The sequence below is a fragment of the Diadema antillarum genome, unplaced genomic scaffold (assembly GCF_040938485.1).
Source record: "Diadema antillarum isolate AM-2024a unplaced genomic scaffold, OU_Dant_1.0 seq00001619_RagTag, whole genome shotgun sequence".
In the NCBI taxonomy this organism is placed as follows: Eukaryota; Metazoa; Echinodermata; class Echinoidea; order Diadematoida; family Diadematidae; genus Diadema; species Diadema antillarum.
In genome coordinates this window covers 290,274-298,742 of record NW_027272331.1, presented here as the reverse complement: position 1 = coordinate 298,742, position 8,469 = coordinate 290,274, and positions in this window count along the sequence as shown.

Sequence of the window (8,469 nt, the reverse complement as noted above, 5' to 3'; positions counted from 1 at the left end):
AGGAGAAATATAAAGAGATATCTAGAAATGCAAGATGGAATAAACGGAGAAATGGAACAAATTTCATAAATATGAAAAAGGAAATGCAAATGGAAAAGGGAATAAAACTTGTTGCAACTGATTGACAAATTGCCCTACATTGACGTAAATAAGCACTGAATTGATCAGTGTTTTTGCAGTAGCCATGATAAAAAATCATGGGCGTACATACTCGAGCAGGATTCGAACCTTCGACCTCCTGATCACCGGAGAGTCTCCCGGACAGGAAGGAATAAAACTTCTTATGGCAATAGAATTAACGTGAAAAGAGAATTTCGAAAAGAAAAAATACAGCAGAAAAACCTCAAAGAAAAATACAGATTCCATTAAAATCTTACCATATTTCCGTACGGTATGTCAAACCGCCATTCCCTATCCTCATTATTGGGGTAGTTGTCGGGAAAATTTGGAGAAACGATAGTAATCAAATGAGAGCCATGCCGGACCAGGTCCAGAGCGTGGGATCCTTCAGGGGAAGAGAAGATGGGGGTGTTTCAGGAAGTCGAACTCAATTCAAGATTGACTAAAAATTATGCTATGCCACTGGTTTCCCTGCAATTTAATTTGCCTTATCACCACCCACTTCAAGCCATCATGAATGTTTACAGAATAATTCCATTGTTATCTATTTTATCTAGTATTATCAATGGCTATATAAAAAAGTCTCCGAAATCTTCTTTTTCATTAGAAAGGTGAGCAACATTGAAGACACACACAGCATACCATAATTTTTAGTCAATCTTAAATTTTAAGTTCGACTTAAATTCTTCGTGAAACACCCCCGAGATGTGTTACGAAAAACCTGAAGCTATTAAAGCGTGCCTAAATTATTTTCTTTACGCATATTTCATTCACTTCCTCAAACTTTTGTTCTTGGGCATGATTGCATGTATGATTACCTCTGAGTAAAAATGGTTTGTTAATAGTTCTTTCACAAATTTCTGGTATTAATGCCACAAACAAAATTCGTTCACTTTATCAGCATCGCTCCCTGTTCCCTTGACTGCACTCATACACCTTTTCCCCAAATCAGTATTTGATTTTATTGCAACTTAATTTTCGGGGTCATCCGACGAGACCGACACTCTCGAGTCATACATCCCACGAGTTTGACATTAAAAAACAACAACAACAACAACAAAAGGTCCATGAGTCATACAGCCCACTAGTCAAACAGCCCATGAGTTCGACACTATAGGTAAAAACAGCCCCCGAGTTCGACATCACAACACGGGACTTAACTCATGTGCTGCATGACTCGATGGCTGTATGATTGGAGGGTATCGGTCTCGTGACGTGCACCAAAATGTTCTACGATATAAATTCAAAACACAAATTGTACGTTGTGACAATGAAAAAATTACCAGGAAACATACGCTCTATATAGTACGCGAATGATTCCATATGAAACACATACACACACGTAGTATATGATATGTATAAATATATACATATATTTATATTTATACATATACTTATATATGATTTGATTTCCTTGTCATAATCCTACGACATTAATATAACGTATTGTAGAACTACATCGAAATCATACGTCAATCATATTGACTTCATGATTTTTCGTTTAGATTCAAAAGAGCATTCACCGGCCTCTTCTATATATTGTAGTAACCAGATCACGAGTACATCGAACAATGAATAAGCGCCTCTTGAGTGATGTAAAAACCGTTGCATCTCCCTGTGGCTGAAAAATTTCTATATTACTTGATCTCACTGTAGAAATAATGTATGCCGTTTGATGGTTTTGGATTATCTCATTAACTAAATGATGCTTCGAAGCTACTTTTGAAAAAGGACATTTATTCAATGCCGACGTTGACTTGAATGCATGTGAAGATAAGCGCATGTTTGAGGACACTACTCGACTAAAACATGGACACTCGTCAATACCATCGTTTTTTTATCAAGTATGAGAACTTCTGCTACAATTAGCTAATAGTCTATAATGGCAATTCACATTAATTATATATATATATATATATATATATATATATATATATATATATATATATATAGATGTATATTGGTCTTTACCGCTCAAGCTTGTTAGGAAGAGAATCAACAGAAGTCTCCTTTGCCGAGCCATCCGCTCTAGGGAGTTATTTGCCAGATTAGTTAGGCCACTGTAAAAGAAGAAGAAGTGAAGAAGGGGGGGGGGGGAATAGCACACTGAACATGGCAAGTATTATCTCTGGATCGGAATCAAGCTTTCTAGCTTTCAAAAATACCAACAGAAAAAGCAACAACAACAATGACAAAACGTTTTGTTTTGTTTTTTAAATGTGAATGAGATTTTTTGAAGATTGAAATCATTCCTACATGGATTTAAGACATCAACGAGTGTAAGCGACGCTCGGGATCTTGAAACCAGATTTTGTTGATAACGTCTACACAAGATGACGTAAGGTTCGTCAGTGCATGCTCTTTATTGCTACTCCGAGTTTCACGCAAAGCTTGGGATGCGATCATTAGGCAATGCCTGATGGACGAATCCCATGCAGTGCGTGAAACTCATATACATATATATGTATATGACATATATACATATATATGTAATTGTATTTGTATTTAGGAATAATCATATAAAAAACCTTGAAGACCGGAAAATACTGGCCAATACCCTCAGATTTACCAACAAAATCCCAAAGAGCATGAGTGGTATAATATATATATTATGATTCTGTCGAAAATATTGGTAATTACCTCTTTGAAATATTGACAGATATTTTTCAAATTTTTTGGGAGAGAGAGAGGGGGGGGGGTAAATATGAAGATTTGACTGTATAATGGATTGTGCAAGATTATATCCTTAAAGAGAGGAATAATCTTTACAGTTTGTATCTGCTCCGAGAATTGAATTGAGTTCATTTCATTTCATTTATTTCATTCCTTCTTTCTTTTTCGTCAAACATAACACGAAATGAATCAGAAGATATAACATAGGCATGTATTCCACTTCAACGGCGTAGCCAGGATTTCATTTTAGGGGGGGGCGGTTAGTCTGCGAGGGAGCGAAGCGACCGAGCCCGAGCGAGCGGAGCGAGCGAGGGGGGGGGGAGGGTGTGGGAGGGGGGTGTCCCCCCTCCCACGGTAAGAACTTTTTGCATTTGGATGTTGTAAATGGTGCAATTTGATGTATGTTTTTGTGCGTTTTATCGACGTGAAACAGTCCCACTTGTTTATGGTGGCAGTTTATTTTGATGTAGATTATTATTGAACAATTTGCCTATAATATGGTATAATTTAGATACACTTGTTGTATTAATTCTTTTCACTGAATATCATGAACGCGACTAAACCCGAGCGAGCGGAGCGAGCGAGGGGGTAGGGGAGGGTGTGGGAGGGGGGTGTCCCCCCTCCCACAGTAAGAACTTTTGGCATTTTGATGTTGCAAATGGTGCAATTTGATGCATGGTTTTGCGCGTTTTATCGACGTGAAACAGTCCCACTTGTTTATGGTAGCAGTTTATTTTGATGTAGATTATTATTGAACAATTTGCCTATAAAATGGTATAATTTAGATACACCTTGTATTAATTCTTTTCACTGAATATTATGAACGCGACTGAACCCGAGCGAGCGGAGCGAGCGAGGGGGTAAGGGAGGGTGTGGGAGGGGGGTGTCCCCCCTCCCACAGTAAGAACTTTTTGCATTTTGATGTTGCAAATGATGCAATTTGATGCATGTTTTTGAGGTGTCCCCCCTCCCACGGTAAGAACTTTTTAGGTGATCCGAGTATCCTTTCGGATCACCTTCTGTATCTGTACAGATTCTTTCTTCTTCTTTCTTTATTTCTCCCCAAAAGTTGTGCAGAGGTTAGCTCAGAAAGTGCAATGCCTATCAAGTTCAAACTTACACCATGCATGTATCGTGTCCCAAAGATGACAGATCTAGTAAAATCATAGTGATCAGTCGACCGTGACGTCACTATGACGTCATTATATGAAAACACATTCTCAATCATATCTCATTAATGGAATGGAATATTTCAATGAAATTTACGTCACATATATTCTAAGTCAAGCGCATTCTACTCATATTCTCAAAATTTATCTATACCTTAAAACGTGCGCGTACGCGCGCGTTGAAATATTTGTATAATCCAATCGAGCTCAAACTTTTTTTGCACACGTTTCAGACCATTTAAAGCATTTTTTGAAAAATTGAAAAAATCGGACGGACGCGTACGCGCGCGCGCATATACGCACGCACAGCTCATATGCAATAGAAATTTCCCGTTTTTTCACTTTGATCGGATGTCTGAAATGTCAAGGAATATTTCTACCAAGTTTCAAGTCAATCCGACTCAATATGACGTCATACGGGCCCGTCTAAGTTGAAATTCCGCGCGCGCGTCAATGGCGATAGACAGTGCAACTATGCCAAAAAACCGCCAATTTTAAATCCGATTTTACTCGTCAGGATGGACGGTGACCCCCCATTTTTTTAACATATTCTGAAAGCTGATGAGTTTTACATGTCATTTCATGGGTTGTCGATGCTGAAAAAATGATAAAAAGATATCACATTTCTTAATAAAGTAAAAAAAGGAAATTTTCAAAATGACGTCATCAAATTTCAAGTTCATTCGAGCGTATCTCACTAATCCTTTGCCAATTTTCACCGAGATTTCAGTATGTTGAAGCTTATTTAATGTTCTTTCAATAATATCACTACAAAATTTTGACTGGATGACGTCATCACCTCGTAAAAATGGATTAAAAGTCATATTGTCAAATTTGACCAGTTTACGTGTTATCTCTATGGGAGTGCAGTTTTTCTGGAAATGAAAATTGACATGACTATCTTTATCGAGCATTAGCTTACTTATGCTTCGATGAATTTCTCCCAGATTTTAATATGTTGTAGCTAAGACTTTGGGCTATCGTAATTTGCCCTCCGTTTTTTCATTTGATGTCGGCATTACGTCAAAAAACTTGGTTGAAATTAAAGCTTATCTTCGATGTATTGAAAAATTTCTTTCTTTCTGCAACTTTCTTTGCAATAACTCAAGAAAAACATACCCTATCACCATCATATTTTGCACATGTTTAGTTCAAGCCACGTACATTATTTCACAAGATTATAACTACTTGATCAGACACCATCTTGGGTATGTAAATTAGGGTCAAAGGTCATAAATGTTTCATCCTGTATCTTGGTGGATACATGTCTTATCTTTCCCATATTTTGCACACGCAAAGACCATGTTACAAGGATCATTTCACAAAATATACACTTTTTGCTCAGATGCCATCTTGTCTGTGCAAAGTGGGGTCAAGGGTCATATGTACTTCTTTCTTTATCTTCGTTATGTGTTATCTCTATGGGAGGGAATTTTTCTAGATGTGAAAATTGACATGACTGTCTTTATCGAGCACTAGCTCACTTACCCTTGGATGAATTTCTCCCAGATTTTGATATGTTGTAGCTGAGACTTTGCACCATCGTCAAATGCCCTTTGTTTTTTCATACAACGTCGAAATTACATCGAAAAACTTGGTTGAAATTAAAGCTTATCTTCGATGTACTGACATATTTCTTTCTTTCTGCAACTTTCTTTGCAATAAATCAAGAAAAACATCCCCTATCACCCCCATACTTAGCACATGTTTAGTTCATGTCACGTACATTATTTCATAAAATAACAACTACTTGATCGGACAACATCTTGGGTATGTAAATTAGGGTCAAAGGTCATAAATGTTTCATCTTGTATCTTGGCGAATACCTGTCCTATCTTTTCCCACATTTTTGCACACGTATAGACGATGTCGCAAGAATTATTTCACAAAATAAACACCTTTTCCTCAGATGCCATCTTGGGAGTGTAAAGGTGGGTCAAAGGTCATATGTATTTGTTGCTGTATCTTTGTTATCTAGTGTATACAGAATTTGGTACCAAAGATGGCAGATATGACTCCCTTTTCTAAATGAGAATCCAAACATCACACGGCCAATGTCTCTAAACACAGGTGAAAACCTGTATGATCATGCCTATTGCGATCAGGACTCGAATTATTGATGAAAAAAAATCGGATCACCTTAATTTGTCAGTAATGACAAATTACAATCTCTAGTTGCATTTTGATGTTGCAAATGGTGCAATTTGATGCATGTTTTTGCGTGTTTTAACGAGTTGAAAACAGTCCCACTTGTTTAAGGTTGCAGTATGGTGTAGATTATTATTGACCAATAAATTTACCTATAAAATGGTATAATTTAAATACACTAGTCTTCTTGTATTAATTCTTACACTGAATATCATGAACGCTGTCTGTTTCAGCAATCAAACAGAAAAAGCATGCACACGAGGGTGTAGATAGGGGCATATCCCCTACCACACGATGGTGATTTTTGCGTTTTCAGACCTGAAATTCAGCGATCTGGTGCAAATTTTGGTGCAATACTTTTTCATCGAAGTGGTAAAATCACGGAATTTAGCTCTTATTCCGAATGTGCACCATCTGTGCGTATGTACAAAGTCTAGTGAGGTAGAGCTTAGGGGAAGGGGGATTCCCTCTCCCGCTCGCGGAGCTTTTGCGTTTTTAGAATTGAAATAAAGCGATCTGGGTATAGCCACAGTCTACTTCTGTGCATGGCGGGGGGGGGGGGCGAGCAGGGAGAAGGCGTGGGCTAGTGTTATCTCCACCCTTCCCTTCCGATGGAGCTTTTATCTTTTTAAGGTTGAAATTGAGATATCTCGTATACGCATATTTGATGGAATCAACATTGGGAAATCACCAAAAAAAAAAAACTGATGGGGGGGGGGCTGAGGGAGGAAAGGGTCGATTAAAAGGGGGAAATTCCCCTTATACATGAGGGAACCTTCAGTTTTCGGAATATAAGTGATAAGTCTTGTGCACTCAGAATTATTCAGAATTTTTTGTAAATCTAAAAAGTGTACTTAGCTAGGGAAAGAGGCACAGAGGGGGAGGGTTTGGGAGGGGGATACCCCCTCCCAAGCACGAGAGATTTTGCACATTTTGAATTGAAATTCAACGATCTGGTGCACACTATGAGTGAAATAAAAAAAAAATCTTATTTGATGAAAGGTTGGAAAGGAGACCCGCTTCATGATATATGTGCATGCATACAGTATACACGCATTTTTTTTTCCGCCTCCCAAATCCCCGGTCCAAATCTTGGGGGGGGGGGGGGGGGGGCGACCGCCCCCATCGCCCCCCCCCCCCCACCCCCTGGCTACGCCAGTGTTCGACTTTACATGGTAGATAATGGTTAACAAATAGGAAATTATACATGCATACCGGCAGAATACAAAGTTATGTCTGGAGTTGAATTAAGGCAGTGTTCACAATGATTAACAATGAGAGATATTATCTACTTTACGAGAAAATTGCTCATTTTGCCATGACACGCAAACGACTTTGTCGTTTAGAACGACAACACTGTTCGTCATCTTATTTGGTCATAAGGAGCGAAAGGTAAGAAAGATGAAGTAATGTTTAAACAATGAACTCTGAAAATTTTTATTATCGGAAGAGTTGGTTCAAGCTAGAATCTTTTCAACAGAAAAGAAATAAATTGACATTCTGACTATCTGATTAACAACTATATTGCAAAACCTCCACTGCGCATGTTATTCAATTCCATTTGGTGATACGTTCAGAGCACGAACAACAATCTTCCAAGTGATGTTTTAACATGCGTAGACGGTTTCAACTTTTCAAGGAAGAAAAATATTGTTTCTTTTTCTTTGCGTGTTATACATTTAGTCAGAGACGAATGTATTTTTGGATATTTGTTTTTATTACACTTTTACGGTGTCTGCGTCTTTCGATTTGTAGTCAATGTATAGGGCTTTTTTTTTACTGTAAGTTGAACGTTATGGTAAATTCCAAAAGCTTGGAAGTCCAAGAGAAGCATAATTATGGAAGTGTTTAGGTTAGGGATGTGATTATCCACATCTTCAAGTGGCAAATTTACATAATCAGAGTCGAAGTTGCCTTACCAGTCTAGTCTACCTTATTTAGCAGGGATGCAAAAACCACACTGGGTTAGCCTACCTAATTTAGCACAAAGTTACGTTACATTTTCATGTGTAGCTCTGTGTCATGTTGAAACTAAAAAGGAAATTTGAACAATTGTTTGAGACGTAGAGTGGCGTAATTTGAAAATGTCCATTGATGTTAGGTAGGTATGATGAAGATTTGACGAGACGTTCAAAACAACAGCAACAGCAGCAACAACAACAACCACCACAACAAAAGATCAACATTATCAAGAAGAGCAGCGTATACTGAATTGTAACGAGGATGGGTTTAAGAATGGGTGGCCGGAAGGAGGCTGATAAATAAGCTAAATAAGAGAGATAAACAAGAATTTTACAAATGAAAGGAAACACATAACCCTGTCTAGGCGTAAGCTGAGCAAAAATCCCAGGAGAAAGCG